Source organism: Syngnathus leptorhynchus, chromosome 10 (assembly GCF_054491065.1).
Source record: "Syngnathus leptorhynchus isolate UIUO chromosome 10, UIUO_Slep, whole genome shotgun sequence".
Classification (NCBI taxonomy): domain Eukaryota; kingdom Metazoa; phylum Chordata; class Actinopteri; order Syngnathiformes; family Syngnathidae; genus Syngnathus; species Syngnathus leptorhynchus.
Window position 1 is genome coordinate 1,935,813 of NC_141204.1, and position 23,008 is coordinate 1,958,820.

The 23,008-nt window shown below is 43.5% G+C and overlaps 17 non-coding genes across 17 annotated transcripts; all 17 read right to left on the reverse strand.

Moving 5' to 3' along the window:
* Positions 1 to 6,229: 6,229 nt before the first annotated feature.
* On the reverse strand, positions 6,230 to 6,312 carry trnal-aag (transfer RNA leucine (anticodon AAG)). The gene has a single exon. It is a non-coding gene; the product is annotated as a tRNA-Leu (tRNA).
* An 87-nt stretch (positions 6,313 to 6,399) lies between these two features.
* Positions 6,400 to 6,482, reverse strand: trnal-aag (transfer RNA leucine (anticodon AAG)). The gene has a single exon. It is a non-coding gene; the product is annotated as a tRNA-Leu (tRNA).
* An 87-nt stretch (positions 6,483 to 6,569) lies between these two features.
* Positions 6,570 to 6,652, reverse strand: trnal-cag (transfer RNA leucine (anticodon CAG)). Its single transcript has one exon. It is a non-coding gene; the product is annotated as a tRNA-Leu (tRNA).
* An 87-nt stretch (positions 6,653 to 6,739) lies between these two features.
* On the reverse strand, positions 6,740 to 6,822 carry trnal-aag (transfer RNA leucine (anticodon AAG)). Its single transcript has one exon. It is a non-coding gene; the product is annotated as a tRNA-Leu (tRNA).
* Positions 6,823 to 6,909: 87 nt separating this feature from the next.
* Positions 6,910 to 6,992, reverse strand: trnal-aag (transfer RNA leucine (anticodon AAG)). Its single transcript has one exon. It is a non-coding gene; the product is annotated as a tRNA-Leu (tRNA).
* An 87-nt stretch (positions 6,993 to 7,079) lies between these two features.
* Positions 7,080 to 7,162, reverse strand: trnal-cag (transfer RNA leucine (anticodon CAG)). The gene has a single exon. It is a non-coding gene; the product is annotated as a tRNA-Leu (tRNA).
* Positions 7,163 to 8,902: 1,740 nt separating this feature from the next.
* trnal-aag (transfer RNA leucine (anticodon AAG)) lies at positions 8,903 to 8,985 on the reverse strand. The gene has a single exon. It is a non-coding gene; the product is annotated as a tRNA-Leu (tRNA).
* Positions 8,986 to 9,072: 87 nt separating this feature from the next.
* Positions 9,073 to 9,155, reverse strand: trnal-cag (transfer RNA leucine (anticodon CAG)). Its single transcript has one exon. It is a non-coding gene; the product is annotated as a tRNA-Leu (tRNA).
* Positions 9,156 to 9,240: 85 nt separating this feature from the next.
* Positions 9,241 to 9,323, reverse strand: trnal-aag (transfer RNA leucine (anticodon AAG)). The gene has a single exon. It is a non-coding gene; the product is annotated as a tRNA-Leu (tRNA).
* Positions 9,324 to 9,410: 87 nt separating this feature from the next.
* Positions 9,411 to 9,493, reverse strand: trnal-aag (transfer RNA leucine (anticodon AAG)). Its single transcript has one exon. It is a non-coding gene; the product is annotated as a tRNA-Leu (tRNA).
* Positions 9,494 to 9,580: 87 nt separating this feature from the next.
* On the reverse strand, positions 9,581 to 9,663 carry trnal-cag (transfer RNA leucine (anticodon CAG)). Its single transcript has one exon. It is a non-coding gene; the product is annotated as a tRNA-Leu (tRNA).
* An 87-nt stretch (positions 9,664 to 9,750) lies between these two features.
* Positions 9,751 to 9,833, reverse strand: trnal-aag (transfer RNA leucine (anticodon AAG)). Its single transcript has one exon. It is a non-coding gene; the product is annotated as a tRNA-Leu (tRNA).
* Positions 9,834 to 9,920: 87 nt separating this feature from the next.
* On the reverse strand, positions 9,921 to 10,003 carry trnal-cag (transfer RNA leucine (anticodon CAG)). Its single transcript has one exon. It is a non-coding gene; the product is annotated as a tRNA-Leu (tRNA).
* Positions 10,004 to 10,090: 87 nt separating this feature from the next.
* Positions 10,091 to 10,173, reverse strand: trnal-cag (transfer RNA leucine (anticodon CAG)). Its single transcript has one exon. It is a non-coding gene; the product is annotated as a tRNA-Leu (tRNA).
* An 87-nt stretch (positions 10,174 to 10,260) lies between these two features.
* Positions 10,261 to 10,343, reverse strand: trnal-aag (transfer RNA leucine (anticodon AAG)). The gene has a single exon. It is a non-coding gene; the product is annotated as a tRNA-Leu (tRNA).
* Positions 10,344 to 10,675: 332 nt separating this feature from the next.
* Positions 10,676 to 10,758, reverse strand: trnal-aag (transfer RNA leucine (anticodon AAG)). The gene has a single exon. It is a non-coding gene; the product is annotated as a tRNA-Leu (tRNA).
* Positions 10,759 to 10,845: 87 nt separating this feature from the next.
* trnal-uag (transfer RNA leucine (anticodon UAG)) lies at positions 10,846 to 10,928 on the reverse strand. The gene has a single exon. It is a non-coding gene; the product is annotated as a tRNA-Leu (tRNA).
* Positions 10,929 to 23,008: the final 12,080 nt, after the last annotated feature.

Below are 23,008 nucleotides of genomic sequence, written 5' to 3' on the forward strand. Positions count from 1 at the left end.
AAAAAAAAAGAACCGCACAGAGGGATAAAGGTGCTAATGCAGCTAAATCACACCTTGGCCAGAGTTGTCCCCTGCTTCCTCCTTTGCAGCAGAAAAACAAAGTCTTGCGGGCTAATGAAGTTTGTAATTAAGGAGATTCTGCCGGGGTGAATGAGTAATTAGGACGAGGTTTCTCTGGGGTGTTAGCGGTGGCCGGCCGGCCGGCCTTTTCAGTCCGGGCTACATCATCATCTTTGAATTGACAACATCTTTAATGGGCTTTCTTTTTATCATGTGTAAATGTGCTGATGTGAAAAGTTGGAATATCATTTAAGATCAGTCACCACATTAAAAGATGCGGCCTCTCTAGCCAGCATGCAGGCTACCACGGTTGACGTTACGGATCTGGGATGTGTTGTGAAATCAGATATAAATGGCTGAGGGACATGACTTTGCTCTGTTCACAGCCAAGACATGTCCGTCCTAATTATTACATTTACTTCAGATTGGTTGACTATGCAGCTGATAAAGAAAGTTCACCTGGCCTCAATTAACTATATTTATCTGAGATTATCCCTCCATGAGATTTCTGCTCTGGCAAAAAGATTAGCGTCAGGCAGGAAGAGTTGCATATGCAGGATGAATACATTTTTCACACAAAGTGACATCTTCAAAGGAGAAGAAATTAAATCAATCAAGTGGGAATGAAGAAGAGCTGGATTCTGGTGATTTGATGGCGGCTTGCTTTAAAATCTGACATTCTGTGTAGTTATTGTCATGAAACATATTTGGCAATCAATTGGCTGCGTTCTCTAATATCTTGTTTTTTTTTTAACTCGTTCGGTACCATTGACGGTTATAGTCGTCAAAGATATCAATTTGGTGTGCAGTGAATGAGTTAAGGGTGACAAAAAAAGATTAGATTTTAACCCCTTTTATCATACACAAATGTATATCAAATATAAATGATAAAATATAAATAAAATAAAAAATAAGAATAATACAAATAAGATAAATAAAACAAAAATTGTAAGCTACCTGCTTTCAAACGGAGAAGCCAAGTGTTTTTTTTTTATCTGTCTCTAGTGAGTGACATTTCTCACTGATACAGTGGAGAGTTAAGAGTCAGAGGTGGACACTCTTGATCTCAAGTTAACCTCTCCACTCTCTAAAACCATTGACACTTTTTAGACTGGCAAATGTCCCGCTGCGAGGCACAACACCTGGGCTGTGAACCCGTGACCTCACAAATCTGAGTCTTCTCACCCCCTGCCTCCTGCCTCCTGGTCAGCTGGAGGATCAGCATGGACAGACAAGTCCAACACTTCATTTCCTGTTTTGCCTGCAACCAACCCTTCCCACAAAAAAAGATGCTTCCTGTGTTTCAGGTAAGACAAAGGTATGACCTTGCAGATGATACATTTTCACTGCAGGAGCAGCGCTCCAATGGAAATGTTAACATATTCCATATAGTCCAAACGTGAACAGGTACAATTGTTATCTCAAAAATAACATCAGGATGATCTTTTATTCAGGATTGCACTCACAAAGATAGATGGAGACTCAATAGAGGTTGAGTAGAACAGGTGTCAGCTCCAGGCAGACCTCCATGGAAGAAACCATTACTTCCTCACACATTAGTCTTAGCCAGTGGCACCAAGTGGAAGCTTTGCCCGGGCCATCCTTCATCGTCCACCCTTGGCGCTGCAGGCAGGATTGCAAAACCACTTTTGGAATGCAAAATATTAGTTTTTGGGAAAAAAAAATCCCCGGTGGCCTATAAATAGCAATTATCTTTTTTTTTCGGATAATAAAACTCTAAAGTGCTTGATAAGATGGTTTCTCTTGCTAATTGGCATGAAAAAAAAAATATTACGCAACTGGGACGCCCACAATATACTGATAATATCCAGCATAGCTGTATTCCCTCATGGTCTAGTGGTTAGGATGCAGGGCTTTCACCGGCATGGACTGGGTTCGATTCCTGGTCAGGGAACCATAGTGGGGAGCATTGTACTTGTAAAGGGAGAATTCATCGCTTAGTTATATTATTGTCCAGGCGGCCATATTTAGTGCTTGCTGAACACAATATGTGCCTGGAGGGGAATGGTGCAGGATCACAGGACGTTAGGAATTTAGATGATATCAGAAAGCAAGTTCTTATCAGCACCTTATCCATGGCAGCTAAACATGCTTTAGTTGAGTGCTCAGTGACTGCTCAAAGAAAATGTCAACAGAGTTGGCACTATGCGGCCAATGAAAAGTCAACTTGTATTTATTTGATAGCACACGGCGCAAGGTTGTCACTCATAGAATCTCTATTGAGACTCTAGAATCAGAATGGTGCAATCAGCAGCCATTTTTTTTTTCATTTTATAAGGTGACTCAAGAATGATTCGGTGCAAAACGTTAACCTCATTAAGCTCGCTCACAACTGAGATCCATAATTATCCCTGAGAGGATACAAATTAGACTGCTAATTAAGCTGCTGAGACTGGCCATTGCATCTCTCACTGCAATGAATCTATGTAGAATTAGAGCCTTTGTTTACCATCACAAATGCCTTTTTTTTTTCTTTTTTGAACAATTTGTCACAAGCCCCACAAGTGCACCACGTTTCACAGGTGTTTGAGTTCTAACTACGAAAGAGGTGAATTTGATTTTCTCACTGACTTGGCTCATAATGTGAATGACAATTCAATGCATCTGGTCATTTGTGCAACAAGGCAGTTAAGTGGTCTTTAAAGATGCCTTAAATGCCTCCTCAAGCTGAAGGAAACTTCTTTTCATTTTTTTTCCTCTGATCTGCGCTGAGCCAAAGAGGAACAATAAATCTGGCTGTTTTCAACATTCCTCTTCAGATCATACGATACTTGAACAGCCAGTCAAGCAACCCAACTTTATACCATTTTATTTATTTTTATTCTGCCCTGGATGGACTGCGCTGTAAGTAAATGTCATTAAATTTTAATTAATTAAATTTTAATAATTTAACGGGTAATTCATTTAATTTATTTACCATTTTATTCATTTTTATTCGGCGCTGGATGTTGCATCGGAGCACGCTGTAGGTAAGTTGCAGCTTTAAAGTTACAAGCGTAAAAAGCTGTAGGCTTGAAAAAAAAAAAAGTTTTTGGGCCGTTCACAGAGGCTTTCTTTTCTCTCGGCCTTGGTGTCGTACGGAGGAGACGAGCACGGCGCTGGTTGCGTGCCAGCTCGGCCTCCTGCGGTTTCACGCATAACAACCTTGCATGTGCACGGCTCTCAGTAAAGCATTGATTTAAGAGAGTACTTGGTCTTTCCACAGCTTTAGCAAAACAAGCCCCTATGTTTGGATAGACCTGGTAAGCAGCTCACTGACCTGAGCAATGGGTCAGATTAAGTTTGAACCCCCCCCTCCTCTCCTCTCAATCCCCTGTGCAGAACCAGGAAAGGGAAAGTGCTCTTCAGGGCAGGCAGGCCTGACAGCCAGGTCAGAGGAGTCGCTCAGGAAAACAGGAAACTGACAAGAGAGACAAATGATAGGTCTCACCCAAGCATGGGCGTTTAAGCGTTAGGCTAGATCAAACATAATTGTCGCAAGAGTTACACCTAGTCTTTAAAACGGACCCACATCAAGATGACTTCTGTTTTCATCATTTGAGCCATTTTAAGTACAGTTGTGGCAATGGAGAAAAACTAATGAAATCCATCTACCATTCTTTTTTTTTTTTTTTTTGTAAATGAACCTTTGGTCTGGATTTTCGTGCATGTCTCCACTGACCCAGAACATGAAACGCATGAAGAGAAGAAGATGAATTTGACCATGGATAGATAGCGCTGCCTATACGTGGAGGAGTCCAAATTTGGTCATGAGAAAAGTCGGAGCATTAAACAAGCTGAAAGGGAAAGTTCCATCTTGACTGTGATGTGAATACTACATACAGACTGCTCATTTGTCAAGTTCAGTCATTTTCTTCTTTTCGTCCAGGTGACTTCAGTCTGAAGCAAGAAGACAAGCCTTGTAAAAGTGGATGTCAAACATGCACGATGCACATCTCGCGTTCCAGAAATAGATAGAGTAGATAGATGGATGGATGGATGGATGGATGGATAGCAACATTGAACACTGTTGATATTTAAATCTACCTAGAACTAGTTACTGTAACAAGTTTTAAATAACACCTGAAAATGGCAGTGTACCTAATAGAGTGTCCTTGTGACGTCACAGATCCAACAGCCAATCAGAAAGTGGGGGGTTGTTTGGGTGTGGCACTTTTCACTTTCATTTAAATTTTGACCATGATTTTTCCCTAATGAAGTGGCCTGTGATTAGGTACACCTGAAAATGGCGGTGTACCTAATGGAGTGTCCTTGTGACGTCACAGATCCAACAGCCAATCAGAAAGTGGGGGGTTGTTTGGGTGTGGCACTTTTCACTTTCATTTAAACTTTGACCATGATTTTTCCCTAATGAAGTGGCCTGTGATTAGGTACACCTGAAAATGGCGGTGTACCTAATGGAGTGTCCTTGTGACGTCACAGATCCAACAGCCAATCAGAAAGTGGGGGGTTGTTTGGGTGTGGCACTTTTCACTTTCATTTAAATTTTGACCATGATTTTTCCCTAATGAAGTGGCCTGTGATTAGGTACACCTGAAAATGGCGGTGTACCTAATGGAGTGTCCTTGTGACGTCACAGATCCAACAGCCAATCAGAAAGTGGGGGGTTGTTTGGGTGTGGGACTTTTCACTTTCATTTAAATTTTGACCATGATTTTTCCCTAATGAAGTGGCCTGTGATTAGGTACACCTGAAAATGGCGGTGTACCTAATGGAGTGTCCTTGTGACGTCACAGATCCAACAGCCAATCAGAAAGTGGGGGGTTGTTTGGGTGTGGCACTTTTCACTTTCATTTAAACTTTGACCATGATTTTTCCCTAATGAAGTGGCCTGTGATTAGGTACACCTGAAAATGGCGGTGTACCTAATGGAGTGTCCTTGTGACGTCACAGATCCAACAGCCAATCAGAAAGTGGGGGGTTGTTTGGGTGTGGCACTTTTCACTTTCATTTAAATTTTGACCATGATTTTTCCCTAATGAAGTGGCCTGTGATTAGGTACACCTGAAAATGGCGGTGTACCTAATGGAGTGTCCTTGTGACGTCACAGATCAAACAGCCAATCAGAAAGTGGGGGGTTGTTTGGGTGTGGCACTTTTCACTTTCATTTAAACTTTGACCATGATTTTTCCCTAATGAAGTGGCCTGTGATTAGGTACACCTGAAAATGGCGGTGTACCTAATGGAGTGTCCTTGTGACGTCACAGATCCAACAGCCAATCAGAAAGTGGGGGGTTGTTTGGGTGTGGCACTTTTCACTTTCATTTAAATTTTGACCATGATTTTTCCCTAATGAAGTGGCCTGTGATTAGGTACACCTGAAAATGGCGGTGTACCTAATGGAGTGTCCTTGTGACGTCACAGATCCAACAGCCAATCAGAAAGTGGGGGGTTGTTTGGGTGTGGGACTTTTCACTTTCATTTAAATTTTGACCATGATTTTTCCCTAATGAAGTGGCCTGTGATTAGGTACACCTGAAAATGGCGGTGTACCTAATGGAGTGTCCTTGTGACGTCACAGATCCAACAGCCAATCAGAAAGTGGGGGGTTGTTTGGGTGTGGCACTTTTCACTTTCATTTAAACTTTGACCATGATTTTTCCCTAATGAAGTGGCCTGTGATTAGGTACACCTGAAAATGGCGGTGTACCTAATGGAGTGTCCTTGTGACGTCACAGATCCAACAGCCAATCAGAAAGTGGGGGGTTGTTTGGGTGTGGCACTTTTCACTTTCATTTAAATTTTGACCATGATTTTTCCCTAATGAAGTGGCCTGTGATTAGGTACACCTGAAAATGGCGGTGTACCTAATGGAGTGTCCTTGTGACGTCACAGATCAAACAGCCAATCAGAAAGTGGGGGGTTGTTTGGGTGTGGCACTTTTCACTTTCATTTAAACTTTGACCATGATTTTTCCCTAATGAAGTGGCCTGTTATTAGGTACACCTGAAAGAGGCGATGGACCTAATAGATGTCCGAGTGACTGAAAGTGGGGGTGAGGGCGAGTGTGGCATTGATTTTTCAGGTAAAATCTCTGTCAGAAGTGGGTGACTGCGACCTGAACATCCTGACACAGCTTTAGTTACTAAATTCATCGGGTGTGTGATTCCCAACGATCCCAAACTGAGGATTCTCCAGGTAAAATCTCTGTCAGAAGTGGGATTCGAACCCACGCCTCCAGTGGAGACTGCGACCTTAACGCAGCGCCTTAGACCGCTCGGCCATCCTGACACGAGAGAGCTGCATTTAGTTACTAAATCCATTGGGTGTGTGGTTCCTGACGATCCCAAACTGAGGATTCCGCAGGTAAAAGTATTCTGTCAGAAGTGGGATTCGAACCCACGCCTCCAGGGGAGACTGCGGCCTTAACGCAGCGCCTTAGACCGCTCGGCCATCCTGACACGAGAGAATTGTCTTTAGTTACTAAATCCATTGGGTGTGTGGTTCCTGACGATCCCAAACTGAGGATCCTGCAGATAAAAATATTCTGTCAGAAGTGGGATTCGAACCCACGCCTCAAGGAGAGACTGCGACCTGAACGCAGCGCCTTAGACCGCTCGGCCATCCTGACACATGTGATTTCACTTTAGATACTAGATCCATTGGGTGTGTGATTCCTGACGATCCCAAACTGAGGATTCCGCAGGTAAAAGTATTCTGTCAGAAGTGGGATTCGAACCCACGCCTCCAGTGGAGACTGCGACCTTAACGCAGCGCCTTAGACCGCTCGGCCATCCTGACACGAGAGAGCTGCATTTAGTTACTAAATCCATTGGGTGTGTGGTTCCTGACGATCCCAAACTGAGGATTCCGCAGGTAAAAGTATTCTGTCAGAAGTGGGATTCGAACCCACGCCTCCAGGGGAGACTGCGGCCTTAACGCAGCGCCTTAGACCGCTCGGCCATCCTAACACAAGAGAGCTGTCTTTAGTTACTAAATCCATTGGGTGTGTGGTTCCTGACGATCCCAAACTGAGGATCCTGCAGATAAAAATATTCTGTCAGAAGTGGGATTCGAACCCACGCCTCAAAGAGAGACTGCGACCTGAACGCAGCGCCTTAGACCGCTCGGCCATCCTGACACATGTGATTTCACTTTAGATACTAGATCCATTGGGTGTGTGATTCCTGACAATCCCAAACTGAGGATTCCGCAGGTAAAAGTATTTTGTCAGAAGTGGGATTCGAACCCACGCCTCCAGCGGAGACTGCGACCTTAACGGCAGCTCACTGACCTGAGCAATGGGTCAGATTAAGTTTGAACCCCCCCCTCCTCTCCTCTCAATCCCCTGTGCAGAACCAGGAAAGGGAAAGTGCTCTTCAGGGCAGGCAGGCCTAATGAAGTGGCCTGTGATTAGGTACACCTGAAAATGGCGGTGTACCTAATGGAGTGTCCTTGTGACGTCACAGATCAAACAGCCAATCCGAAAGTGGGGGGTTGTTTGGGTGTGGCACTTTTCACTTTCATTTAAATTTTGACCATGATTTTTCCCTAATGAAGTGGCCTGTGATTAGGTACACCTGAAAATGGCGGTGTACCTAATGGAGTGTCCTTGTGACGTCACAGATCAAACAGCCAATCAGAAAGTGGGGGGTTGTTTGGGTGTGGCACTTTTCACTTTCATTTAAACTTTGACCATGATTTTTCCCTAATGAAGTGGCCTGTGATTAGGTACACCTGAAAATGGCGGTGTACCTAATGGAGTGTCCTTGTGACGTCACAGATCAAACAGCCAATCAGAAAGTGGGGGGTTGTTTGGGTGTGGCACTTTTCACTTTCATTTAAATTTTGACCATGATTTTTCCCTAATGAAGTGGCCTGTGATTAGGTACACCTGAAAATGGCGGTGTACCTAATGGAGTGTCCTTGTGACGTCACAGATCAAACAGCCAATCAGAAAGTGGGGGGTTGTTTGGGTGTGGCACTTTTCACTTTCATTTAAACTTTGACCATGATTTTTCCCTAATGAAGTGGCCTGTGATTAGGTACACCTGAAAATGGCGGTGTACCTAATGGAGTGTCCTTGTGACGTCACAGATCAAACAGCCAATCAGAAAGTGGGGGGTTGTTTGGGTGTGGCACTTTTCACTTTCATTTAAATTTTGACCATGATTTTTCCCTAATGAAGTGGCCTGTGATTAGGTACACCTGAAAATGGCGGTGTACCTAATGGAGTGTCCTTGTGACGTCACAGATCAAACAGCCAATCAGAAAGTGGGGGGTTGTTTGGGTGTGGCACTTTTCACTTTCATTTAAATTTTGACCATGATTTTTCCCTAATGAAGTGGCCTGTGATTAGGTACACCTGAAAATGGCGGTGTACCTAATGGAGTGTCCTTGTGACGTCACAGATCAAACAGCCAATCAGAAAGTGGGGGGTTGTTTGGGTGTGGCACTTTTCACTTTCATTTAAATTTTGACCATGATTTTTCCCTAATGAAGTGGCCTGTGATTAGGTACACCTGAAAATGGCGGTGTACCTAATGGAGTGTCCTTGTGACGTCACAGATCAAACAGCCAATCAGAAAGTGGGGGGTTGTTTGGGTGTGGCACTTTTCACTTTCATTTAAACTTTGACCATGATTTTTCCCTAATGAAGTGGCCTGTTATTAGGTACACCTGAAAGAGGCGATGGACCTAATAGATGTCCGAGTGACTGAAAGTGGGGGTGAGGGCGAGTGTGGCATTGATTTTTCAGGTAAAATCTCTGTCAGAAGTGGGTGACTGCGACCTGAACATCCTGACACAGCTTTAGTTACTAAATTCATCGGGTGTGTGATTCCCAACGATCCCAAACTGAGGATTCTCCAGGTAAAATCTCTGTCAGAAGTGGGATTCGAACCCACGCCTCCAGGAGAGTCTGCGACCTTAACGCAGCGCCTTAGACCGCTCGGCCATCCTGACACAAGAGAGCTGTCTTTAGTTACTAAATCCATTTGGTGTGTGGTTCCTGACGATCCCAAACTGAGGATTCTGCAGATAAAAGTACTCTGTCAGAAGTGGGATTCGAACCCACGCCTCGAGGAGAGACTGCGACCTGAACGCAGCGCCTTAGACCGCTCAGCCATCCTGACTCGTGATTTCGCTTTAGATACTAAATCCATTGGGTGTGTGATTCCTGACGATCCCAAACTGAGGATTCCGCAGGTAAAAGTATTCTGTCAGAAGTGGGATTCGAACCCACGCCTCCAGTGGAGACTGCGACCTTAACGCAGCGCCTTAGACCGCTCGGCCATCCTGACACGAGAGAGCTGTATTTAGTTACTAAATCCATTGGGAGTGTGGTTCCTGACGATCCCAAACTGAGGATTCCGCAGGTAAAAGTATTCTGTCAGAAGTGGGATTCGAACCCACGCCTCCAGCGGAGACTGCGACCTTAACGCAGCGCCTTAGACCGCTCGGCCATCCTGACACGAGAGAGCTGTCTTAAGTTACTAAATCCATTGGGTGTGTGGTTCCTGACGATCCCAAACTGAGGATCCTGCAGATAAAAGTACTCTGTCAGAAGTGGGATTCGAACCCACGCCTCAAGGAGAGACTGCGACCTGAACGCAGCGCCTTAGACCGCTCGGCCATCCTGACACATGTGATTTCACTTTAGATACTAAATCCATTGGGTGTGTGATTCCTGACGATCCCAAACTGAGGATTCCGCAGGTAAAAGTATTCTGTCAGAAGTGGAATTCGATACCACGCCTCCAGCGGAGACTGCGACCTTGACGCAGCGCCTTAGACCGCTCGGCCATCCTGACACGAGAGAGCTGTCTTAAATTACTAAATCCATTGGGTGTGTGGTTCCTGACGATCCCAAACTGAGGATCCTGCAGATAAAAGTACTCTGTCAGAAGTGGGATTTGAACCCACGCCTCAAGGAGAGACTGCGACCTGAACGCAGCGCCTTAGACCGCTCGGCCATCCTGACACATGTGATTTCACTTTAGATACTGAATCCATTGGGTGTGTGATTCCTGACGATCCCAAACTGAGGATTCTGCAGGTAAAAATATTCTGTCAGAAGTGGGATTCGAACCCACGCCTCAAGGAGAGACTGCGACCTGAACGCAGCGCCTTAGACCGCTCGGCCATCCTGACACATGAAGACTAGCTTTAGTTACTAAATTCATCGGGTGTGTGATTCCCAAGGATCCCAAACTGAGGATTCAGCAGGTAAAAGTACTCTGTCAGAAGTGGGATTTGAACCCACGCCTCCAGGGGAGACTGCGACCTTAGCGCAGCGCCTTAGACCGCTCGGCCATCCTGACACATGAGGGTAGTCTTTAGTTACTAAATTCATCGGGTGTGTGATTCCCAACGATCCCAAACAGGATTCTGCAGGTAAAAGTACTTTGTCAGAAGTGGGATTCGAACCCAGTCAAGTTACATTTACTTTGCTGCTGTTGACCCTAAAACCTAACCGTAACCCTAACCCCTAACCCTACTTTGAAACATTAACCCCTAACTCAAACCCCAACCCCTCACCCTAACCCCTAACCCCCAACCCTAACCCCTAAACCTAACCCCAACTCTAACCCCTAACCCTACTTTGAAACCCTAACCCTAACCCAAACTGAGGATTCACCAGGTAAAAGTACTCTGCCAGAAGTGGGATTTGAACCCACGCCTCCAGGGGAGACTGCGACCTTAACGCAGCGCCTTAGACCGCTCGGCCATCCTGACACGAGAGAATTGTCTTTAGTTACTAAATCCATTGGGTGTGTGGTTCCTGACGATCCCAAACTGAGGATTCTGCAGATAAAAGTACTCTGTCAGAAGTGGGATTCGAACCCACGCCTCGAGGAGAGACTGCGACCTAAACGCAGCGCCTTAGACCGCTCGGCCATCCTGACACGTGATTTCACATTAGATACTAATTCCATTGGGTGTGTGATTCCTGACGATCCCAAACTGAGGATTCTGCAGGTAAAGGTATTCTGTCAGAAGTGGGATTTGAACCCACGCCTCCAGGGGATACTAGATAGATTAGATAGATAGATAGATACTATAATAAATAAATAAATAAATAGATAGATAGATAGATAGATAGATAGATAGATAGATAGATAGATAGATAGATAGATAGATAGATAGATAGATAGATAGATAGATAGTCAACAGGTCTGCCAATAATGATTGTGCTATGAAGTGTCAAGTTTGTCTTAAAAACAGGAAAGTATTCAATAAACCGCAATTAAGGGAAATATTAACTGGAGTGACTGTTTTTTTATGGAAAACCACAAAGCAAACATTGTGACAAAGCACATGTCTGAATGAACTATTGAACCTTCTCTTTGCTGTAAGTTAGTTATGTATTATATATTTGCTCCAGACAGGCTGGAGGGAGAATTGTGTGTGTGTGTGATGGCTCAAGTGCTGCTTTTGGGAAAAAAAGTAAAGATAAGCAGGTAAGGTAAGGCGCCTTTTAGTGGTGCCGTAAGATCTGCTCAACTGGCCCTAATTTCAGTGGAAGTGGAAAGGGGTAGGACCAGGGGAGTGCTCTGTCAGAGCCCAGTTCATCTCAACCTGGGGCGGCACCTTGGCTTTTGATGGAGGACATGGGAGGACGATGAAAGATCACCCGCACCTGCGAGGGAGGGGCTGCCAAAAGTTACAGCTCACTCAAAGAAGCCATTCTATGTGATCAACAATGGCGGCAAAAGATATTCATAACTAGTCAAAATCAAAAAAATCAACAGGTGAACTCAACTTTTATCACCTTGTATTTTACAACGTAAAACAAATAAATGTCCTCACCACTCTACTGCATCTATCTATCTGCCTTTTTTTTTGGTATGGCGAGGTGTCTGTGTCCAAAATCCCCCATAATCCTTTTGGAGATGAATATGAAGCAGCACCCCTTGAGGTTTGCCCTCATTGGCTCCGGGTCTTGCTTCCACACGTTAGACTTGTCGGCGCTATCGACAACATAAAAGTAGAACAGAATAAATAAGTCTACAGTTACATCCATACTCCACACCAGCAAAATCAAAAGAGGTCTTACAGTGAGTGAATGTTCGTGATTAAAAATGTCATCTTACTCATATTTATGCTTTTGCTTGAACAGTAAATGATAATTGGGGTTGAGTCCAATTTTTTCGATTTAAAAAAAAAAGATTTACACGATGCCTGCGATCACCCCCACGACGACGCAAACACCCGCGAGACTTTTGTGTTTGTGACCGTTGAGGCATTTTTCTTTCCAGAAAAGTTTGGTTGCAAAAAAAAAAGCTGAGAATCGTGATCTTTGTTATTCAAATTAGCGTCCAGAAAGTCCAACTCTGAGAAAAGCAGCAGGTGTAAAATCAGCATGGAAACTTTTCCAACCCAAACCACAGACAGGTGTAAATGTTGTTAGCTCCACATAAATAAAAGCTTTGAGGGAGTCTTGTTTTCATCTGTCCTTTTGCTCTTTGCCATTGGTAAGCAAGCCAGACTTTCGCCGGGAGCGGTGAACATCTGGATCTGAGTTTGAAAGCGTGAGTGTTGTTTGCGTGTACACAGAAGTATTGTGTTGTGTTGTCTGGAGGAACATCTACTGATCCTACAATCAGAGAAACCTTTCCCAAAAAATGTGAAAAAAGTGGTTGATGTATTCATTTTAAAAACGATGGACTAGCAGATTGAGATGTTTTATAAACGATACTTATATGCCGACTTTAACGTTTACCTTCCGGGACCTGTGACATCAACAGAATGTTTTGATAGTGTCTTTTGGGATTTTCATGCTTTCATATCTCACCGGCAAATCTACGAGGGCATCTGGAGATGCGTGTGTGTGTGTGAGATTCTCAAAAGTCGCCATACACACACAGACCGCAACATTTACACAACTTAATGAGGCTCGATACAAGCTGTATCCCAAATTGTACAATGAAAATAATGCTCATTTTTGAGTGACGCTGTCAGAAAATGAGTGTAATTGTATGAGTGCTGAGAACGTTTACGTTCATGTTATTCTACAAGCCAAAAGTGCGGAATGTTAACATTTTAACCACATGTAATAGCAGAGCTATTTCACAACAAATTGGAACAAAATGTGCAGCGGTAGATATGCCAGCTAGGAATTTTTTCACTCCAAGCAATTATTGAATCCTAAACATTGTGTATCCTACAAAAAAACTCAACCGTAATGATCATTTGTAAAGGTAAAAGGGTAACAACAACAAAAAATTCTCTATTGTGGCTGTTTTACAATCAGGAAATAAAAATTACAAGAAGAGAAAATTGCCATTCATTTCCCGCGGTATGTCATGAAAATCGATACATTGGAATGTAAAGGTATTTTTCCAAAATTATTTTGGCGGAAAACTTTATATAGTACTAGCGGTATCGGTTCTTGGTATCGGTTTCGGTGGCAACTCAAGAACCGAGCACTCGGACTGAAAAAATATGTACGGAACATCCCTAGTTATGAGTGTGCAAAGTTGAATACGCTTGCTACTTTCGCTTTCAGATTGCTTCCTAATTGGCTATCGTTCCATTTGAATGTGTCAATCATGTTGAGGCATTTGCGATGGTGACGATTGAACAAGTTTAACATTTCCCATTGTCGCCACTGACTGTAGCGGGAAAAAATGACGGCTACTTGCTTGACGGATGAATCAGCACAAGGTTAGGAATATGAGCAGTTGTAATAATGGGCTCAACTTTCCAGCCTTTGGACCTTATGGTGAAAGGTGGTGTTTGTAAAAAAAAAAAAAAGTTCCAGACTGAATGACAAATAATGAGGCGGCTCGGCCTTTCTTCTCGGCCGCATCGCTCGTTTGTTGGGTGTGAGAACCGGTCACTGGGATATATTACCACATGGAGGGCAAAGCAATTGTGTGTACAGCCATTGCCTCTTCAGGGATTAGTGGGACCATTAAGTGGCAACAAGTAGCGGCGGGGGGCCTCATGCCCTCCTCGCTCATTAACTCACCAGCAGCTGCCCTCACTAGCGGCTCTCCGTCGCTGCCACGCTGTTCCGCCAGCACCCACACAGTAGACACGCTGCCAGCCCATGACCTTTGACCTTGCGTTTGTTTAATTGCTAAGAAGATAGCTTAATTGCAGGATGTTTGGAAGATCACACGGGGGGGGTTTTCAAAAACTAAAAAATGTCACCTGCTTTTATTCAAGGTCTTTAAAAATAATACACGCCACACGTACGCAGGAGTCAGAGAATGGCGGCGTTGAAATATGCAGCCTTTCTCGTTCCGGCAGACCTTTCATCTCCGTGTCTTGTATGTGCGGGTATGCAAAGATAGCCAAGACGTTTCCGTCAGGAAGCTCTAAACAGCTTTTGATCAGCGAAGAAAGGGGTGGGGGGGGTGTTCAAGCACTACCCAGAATGCGGCGCCCAGGGCTGTGGCCGCAGGGCTCCGATGAGCCGCCGCATGCACAGCGAGCGGGGAAATAGGAGGTGGAAGTGCCTACTAATGACAAGCTGGGAATGCCTCTGTAAAAACACCCACCTTTGTGAAGTTTGGGACGCCCTTAAGGGATCATTCATTTGGAGAGGAATCCATAGCACAAATGGATTTTTGCTTTGGTCGCAAAATAACAGGTGCGCATTGTTTCTTGAGTTTTTTATATTTTGAGCAAAAGCGACTGGCATCATCCGGAGCGACTCTTGAAATGTTTCCATCGTCAATAAAATGGAGATCGTATGACCTAAGTGGCAATCGAGACATAACTGCTGGAAAAACAATGTGGCGATTTGCGATAGCCGCGTCATTCGATAAGAATCAAATTTCAAGCTCATTACGACGATGGCTCCCTTCTTTATTTTTTTTCAATTTGACCATCGTTTCCCTATCGAATAGCAAATTGTAGCCCACAAATCAGGTGAATCGTAAACATGATTACATCTGCGTAGGTGAGGCTTGACTTTAGTCACGCCTGGTGGAATTACACACTTACGGACGGACGGACGGCATTGGAGACAGCGGAATATGCTGATTAGTTTGGGGCTCGTTCATTTCAGCGCGGCAGAGATTGTAGCCACGATTGCGCTCCCTCCAATTGTCCAGTCGGAGAGCTGCTCTCAGTTAAAAGGGGCTAACAGCTTGAATGAAGATCTCCATCCAAGGTTACATATCTGATGGAGGTGCTCGAAAGATCAAAGAGTCAGGCAAACATTTGGAATTCCTCGCATAGTCCCATTGATGTCCATTCAAAAGTGCCGTAAAGATGTTAACAGTATTACAGCCAATTGTCAGTTTCATATTATTTCTTTTGGGTTTTTTTTTTAAATATTTGAAAAAATTTGAATACATAAGCATTTTGTTTGGTCTTTTAGGTTAGCCATGCAACCAAAAGGCAAATTAACCATATATTAATAAAAAAATGTGTAACTCAATTAGATTTGCTAACTAAAAAAATAAATAAAGATTACTGACTGACCAAAAATAAAGCATACAATTAGTTCATTTTCCTCACTTATCATAAAGTTATATACATTTTAGCATTTCCTGCTAACATATTTAAAGATGTTAACTCTGATTTTACATAGACAAAAGGTATATGAACTGCGTATTGCCGCCTTAAATGTAGTGAATTTTAATAATGACTGTAACGCGGCCCAATCACTTCTGCGGAAAAAATTACAGAGGATTATTTCTGAAAGAGGAAAAAAAAAACATGGCGCTTATTAAATCACCCCCCTCTTCACGCTTTTCATGGGTGGTCAGCAGTAATCAGTTTAGTGTCTGCCTCTTTCAGGTTGTTAAGACATCCACTCTTCATTTGCACAAATAGTATGATGCTTTCAAGCACCCATATAAATTAATCCCCCTTAAAGTTTTGTAGGAAAAAAAAAAAAACACTCACTTTTAATCTGAAACCTGCGCTTCCTTTCCCCCCCTCAATTCCTGCAATTTACAGAAAAGATATGTGCACCCTCTTTTTTTTTTTTTTGCACGCATAAAGAGACACACTATGCCACGCTCACTGTATAATTTATAAAGCCTAAGCTCTTTCAATACTCCAAAACGCCAGATAAACTTTTCTCATTTGCTCCTAATTTGGTCACGCAAGATAATGCCAACATCTGAAGGCTTTTTAAACTGCTATTTAAAATGCATTCCTGAAAGGAGCTGGTGCTGGCATCTCTGCACCTTGTCAGCCCCAATAATTATTTCCAATCCGGAGCTAGCCCTTAATGTGCTGATTAATCCAGCCCCTCTTTTTTTTTTTTTTTTTTGCTGCGAGATGCATTCAGCTCCATTAATTTTTCAAAAAGGCCTCACTTTTTTTTTTTTTGCCGGGAGCCCCGCAGATGTCAGGGCCGTGGCAGAGAAAGCCATTAGAAGTTAACACCTCCCACTCCCAAGAGACTGGCATCCCTCATTCTAATGCCAAGCAGCCGCATTAGGCACATCAGCTGCCTGCCAGGCTTTGGCATCGGCTGAACTTGGACATCACCATCTCAGGAGAGGGAGAAAAGGAGAGAAGCGCTTTAATAAAGAAAGCGGAATAATGAGGGCTGTGGAGTTCACTCCCTTCACAAGCGCTAACACTTTGCTCTCCTTTCTTTCGGAGCTTTCTGGAGATTGAGGAGAGGATCCCAATGACGTGTGACGTTGTTGTCGTCGGGACAAACCCAAGATCAGCTCCTGTAAAAATGCTCTGCCCAATCATTTGCTCACCAATGTTTTTGAAATTCAAAGCAATTGGAGATCTAGGCTCCAAACCTCCTTGAGCTTTGTGTCGCCCCCCCCCCCAACTAGACTGGTTACAAGCTGTCTCAATTGAGGAGCCTACCCCCCCCCCCCAACTCCACCTCCCCCCAATTCCTGTTCAACCAGCTTTTATCTTCCGATAGCTAGGTGAATGGTGGAAATTAGGATTCCTGGGGAGACTTGGGATGGAGAGAATAGAAACAAAGACTTGCCCATGTCGGGAACCGATGTCTCTTTTTGCACAGCTTTTCCCTTTCATCCCAAGGGCTCCAGTCAGACAGTGGGAAGGCGAACGGGAGCACATATAATACCTTTTAAGAGCCTGCCAGTTCACTCCCATGTGATAAGCTCTGCTCGAATCACAATGGACTTTCAGGGACCCCACTGCAGTCACCCCACTGTCGGCCTGAGAACACAGTGAGGCAGAGCGCTGGATTGGTTTCAAAACGTAACACATCAATTATAACTTGGGATCGATCCAGTTCCATCCAACTGTTTTTTTTTTTTAGGGGTAGCAAAACATCTACAAATATTTTTTAGAACTGGGGTTACAATGCGACTCGATGTAAGGTGGATATAAAAAAAAATGACAAAAAGGAAAGAAAATGTAGTTGCAGTGACAGCATTGGTTGTCTTCACACCAGTCACCATGGGTGGGCCATTGTAGTATTTTCTTTATTTTATTTTATCCTAGCAGCTGAATTTGTTTAGAAATGCTAGCGTTAAGTTGTTTGATAAATGGGACTCTAATTTGCAACAGCTCCACGCAGCAAAGTAGATTCGAAGCATGTGTGTGCGCGTGTGTTTATTTTTTGATGTGTAACTCACTACTCAGCTTGTCGTATTTGCTCAAGGACTCAACGATATCTCAGAAGATATACTAAATATGAATATCTCAGAATCGATCAAAAAATGCTCATAATAATAATAATTGTCCTTAAAACTTTGGTCTGGGTTGCCCTTCCATCATGTTTTGTCCAAAACCCCTTTCGAATGAAATCATGTTAATGGGGGGGAAAACAATATTTGTAGAGCCATAATTACTAGGTCAGTCATCGGGCTCTAATGCCGTGCTGAGGTTGCCAATAACTGCGCTCAATAGCGAAGGTATTATGTATCCAGCATTTTGTATACAATCCCTACCGCAAAGTATTCCAAATCTGTATAAACAGAGGCCGTGTCAAAATCCCAGCCTTTTTTTTTTCAATGTTAATGAAAGGGAGGCGTTAGGGTGTCGGAAATCTGTCCAATAACGATAACGGTCCAACTCCTGTTTACACTGAGCACGCTTCAGCTCCCCAAAACCCAAAGTGCAGCCTCATTTACGTGCTAATGCGGGGAGGCAGATAAAGGACGGAGGAGCGATCACATGCACTGTCAGAGAGTCACCCTTTGAACCATCCCTCATGCCAGTGAAGAGGGAGGAAGGAAATTAAACAACCTCAGCCGCTTTACCACCTTTCACGTACGACTCACGCTTTCTGACATCGAGAAAAATAGCTGCCAGTGCACGCACGCACGTGATTGTTGCTGAATTTGCTTGATGTAATGTACAAGACAAGGCTAAACATGGCTTTGGAAAAGGACGAGTCTGCTGGCTGCTCCTCAACTTAACTCGGCAAAGACGACAGAGATCAGCCTCACGTCACGTGCCATCAACAGCAGCTGTTTTTCCAGCAAATGAGCTTTTACCAAGCAACCTGCCAGCTAGACGCCTTGAGGAAGAGGCTGTTGGAAAAGCTTCACTCCGCTACGTGGAGAGCAAAAAAAGAGCAGAGAGAGCGAGTGCTCCACTTGCGTTTGACTGCACAAATGTCGAGTCTACGGCACGAGTAAACATACGCTACATGTTTGCTAATGCATTCCAGAAAAAGGAAAATATCATGTCACAGAAGGCTGAAAACCACTTTGGACAGGAATACAAATCAGTCATACAGAGATTTGACTATCATTAGGGAGTTACGGTTTCCCTCGTGGGTGTGGGTATTATTGCGTACAAAAGAAAAGTTCAATGATTTTCCAATTCATTTTGAAATTGGGATTTTAACAACAACAACAACAACAAATTGCAATATCTTACTGTTATTAAAAGGAAAGACAATTTAGAGTTTGGGTATTTTAACAAGAAACATTGAGTTGACACTTGTGATTTTGATTTTGCGGGCCACATAAAATGGTGTGGCGGGCCGGATCTGGCCCCCGAGCCTTGAGTTTGACACATGCTTTAGACTGTTAAGAAAAAAAAAAAAACTGATGACATTTTTGAAGGGACAGAACTACGAGTGGAATTTGCGACATCATCACTAGTCAAATGAATGTGGAGTAAAATTAAACACAGATTACAAAAGGAAAATACCAATGTGGATCAATTTTGGTGTTATTTTCACTTTTCAGGTTCCAGTCATGTGACTTTTGTCCCCATCGAGTAATGAACACTCACACACAAACACACGTTAATCTTTCATCCCATGACCTTTTATAGAGACATACTTTCCTTTCTTGAGGTCAGACAGATCAAATATTCAAAAGCTGATTTCAAAACACTATTACAAGAAAGAAAATGTGTCAATTTGAAACTCTCAAGTATTCATGGTTCCACTTCAGTCCCTAACCCCCACCCCGCCCAATCTCGTGCTCCGAGGTGGCGAAAACAAATGAACTACTTGCCAACGCCATATGAGCCAGATTTGGCCAAGAAGAAGAGTGATGGGGGATGTACGTGATCCCAGCTACAAGGGCTGTAGGGGGGAGTGAGCCTTTTGAAACATGGACATCCTCATTCAGCCTTTTAAAGGTGTGCCGAGGTCTTGGACAAATAGACTTGACTGGTCTCCGTCACCCCTTGCCCCGGTTTTTCCTGCTCCAGCCAGTCCGTTAATGACACCAGGACATATGAGTGGTTTTGCATTAACTGTTCCCACATGCTGCTGAAATTTGAAGTAATGCACCTGTAATTCTTTGTTAATATTCTACATGCGGGTTTGGGGTCAATCTTTGCGAGCGGTCACAGTGTGATACTTGTTTTTTTTTTTTTTTGTTCACACCTGCTTACATTTTGACAGCGACTGCTTTAACTTTAACCGCTCTAAGGAGGTTGTGTAATGTGGCCACATAATCTGTAATAATGCCCACATAAAAGCACAGAGTCTAACTCGGAGGCCATTTCACCGTGTAATCATTTCCCTCCTCCGTCCGATCTCGTTCGTAGAGAAACAGTGACGTAAGCGGAATATTTATTTTACATCGAAAATATATTAAGCGGGGGTCTTATTATTTTATACTACAAGTGGATTTGGCAGTGTAGACTTTTCATTTGCAATATATGGGGGGAAAAAAAAAACTTGTTGTGGCCCCCAAAAACAGAATGACAGAAAGTTCAGACAGGGGACAAGCAAGAGTTTAAAAGAATTGCTTTTAGTGGTGGATCGGCATTGCAGGAATTTTTTAATTTCCTGTTTCTCAATAATTCTGCGCTAGTTAGGTTCTCGGACACAATCCTGCCCTGTACCTCCTGTGATCATCTCAATCCATCGGACAGATGTAGGGAAACACCATTTAATCCGTTATCAGTGCTCAATGACACGGTGGCCATGTGCCTGGCCTGGCCTGGCCTGCCCTGACTGGTATCAGACCAAGTGAGAGGCAGCTGGACTTCAGGATGTGATGTCACAGCCACTCATGCACACACCTGCCAAAGAGGTGACTAGTCCTAGATCCTTCAGGCGCTTTATGAGCTCCTGGTGATAAACAGCAACCATTAGGCCGTTTTTACTGGGCAAATAAAGAAAGCAGTCAAATAAGAAGCAGAACCAAGTGAGCGGTAAGTGCTTTACAGCGGGGGGCGTCGACTTCCAGCCCCGAAGGGCTGCCGAGCTGGAGGTATTCCCTTTTTAAGCCGCCACACTCCCCAATGCACGTCCATCAGGGTTCAAATAAATCACCTGCCGAGGCAGGTGATGACCTGTTGTTTATTAGTCAACGTCTGAAGGACAGAGCATCTTTGTGAGGGGGAGGAGTTAAAGCTTCGGTCTTAAGGTAGGTTTTGAAGTCCCTCGGGGAGGCGTCTGGAGAATGAGCATCACTAAACCGGCAGGAACTGGTCTTGAAAGAGGAAGAGCTACTCGACTGCTTTGTTTTTTTTAACATGAAACATCTCTTTGGTCTTTTTTTAGTATTATGGCGATGAAACTCGGGGAACAAAAAAAAAAACCCAATCACGACGAGTTCATCATTGCATGAATGAAGCTGATTGCAAGCTGATTCGGGGGAAAGCCGTAGAAAGTCTGACTATTTTATCTGAGCGATAAGTTACACGACAGTACGGTGTGACTTCAATCTCCCAAACAATGCGAGCCTGACAGACTTCCAAACACAATGGTCCCGTCACAATCCAACAATTACCCACAGCGTCTTCAAAAGCAAAGTCAACCCTAACATTTTTCAATTAAAATAACGATTGACATTAAATTTCTGCGGACACACACCTTTGCCTCGACGAGGCCGGCAAAACAACGTGAGTTTGAAAATATCTCAGTATCAAATGATGTCATCTGCCCAAAATGAGATTGAGCTCTATCAATTAGGATTTGCAGTGGAGCAGAAAATAGCGGTAAGGTGGGGGGAACGTACAAGAAAAGAAGAAACTCGATCATCGTAATGGCCCTCCGAAGAAAACTATGACGACGACAAATGAGTTTGACACCCGGCTGTGCAGGGACAATGAAGAAAAAAGTTGGGAAGTCAGTCATTTGTGATTTGTAAACTGTAATTGAAGGAGCCGCTCTACTTGCAGGCATCCTAATCTCTGGCTAAAATCTCTTTACTGTCGCATCAGGGAAACCTGTAAAGTTGATATTCTCATAGGCTATAATTTCCAAGCGATATTATCAGCCCGTCAGCCCGAGCAAGCCAAATGCCGAATCCGTTAAAATGACTCATTACCTTTGCTTAAATCCGGTTTATGGCCTTGATCTGCCTTCTGAACAGAAAACTTCCTCTCAGGTCATTCCTGCTGACAGCTCAAATCATGTCACTTATTGCGCAAGTGTTGAAGCTTGACAGGCAAGGGTAATAAGCCAGAGAGAGTTGACTTGTCACCCATGGGTGCCGCCTCAGGGAAGTGAGTTCTCCTGAGCATCTTTGGATTCCTACGCCATAATGTAACTCTTTGTTCTGCAGAAATGAGAAATATGTTCATGCTTGATGTGTTCTTGTAATAGCAGGGTAATGAGTGTCTAGTGCTAGTCCAAATACCTTTTGGCATTCTGTTCTTTGCTTTGGTGTCAAAGGTGTAGCTAGCTGCAACTGTCTCACTTTACAATGCCTGATTTATATCATTGGTGAGCCTTGACGTGCTGGGAACATAAATCATACTTATTAGTCATTTATACAACTACTTTAATTTTTTTTTGTCAAGACATGTACGTACGTAACATTTTGTTGGAATTTGGGGGGGGGGGGAATAAATGACTGTCATTAGGATAATTCATTGTGTGGTTGATTGCAACAGTGAGTCAATATGTGGAGATGATTGATGGATTGAGTGATTCACTATTGAAGAATGACATAAGTATGCCAGCGAACCTTTGTTCCTTCAAATTTTGAACACGCAAACGCATCTTTCCTTCTTGTTGTTGTTGTTGTTGTTGTTTTTATCTAGCCTATTTAAGGGAGGCGGGCCACATTCTACAATGCTAAATGCTGTTAATCCTGGCCCGAGGCCTCAGACAACAGAAATACAAATTTGCGGCTGCCTTAATTACTGGATTTCAAAAACAAACAATAAACCTGCTTTTGATAGAGATGCTGCTGGAAAGCAAATCACCTCTGGGCTTATTGCCATATTATGATGTCTTGGCAAGATTAGTCATAAAAAAAAAAAAAACGAAGAAAATGGTCACGTGTGCTATGAAAGTGGCTCAATGTTGAGGTTCTGACATGAAAAGTGTGTCGATACTAGTTTAAGCAATTCTATTTGATTCGATTCTATTTTTTGATTCTATACAGTAAGTATGCTCATCATAATGGTTCCTCATTTCCTTTAGAAGATTGCGTTGGTTAAGAGCTAAATGCAGAGATAAATAGTGTGTCTGTTTCACACTGGAGTGATACCTCTTCCCTCACAAAGATGCTCTGTTCTCTCCTGACCACCCGAGTATTGCAGGTCAGCTTTTGATGATATTTTATGAGTCCTAATTGTGAGTGACCCGGCCGGCAGGTGGCTTTATTTGATCTATCCCCGGGAAGAGGTTTCTGCTCCTTGAACCTGA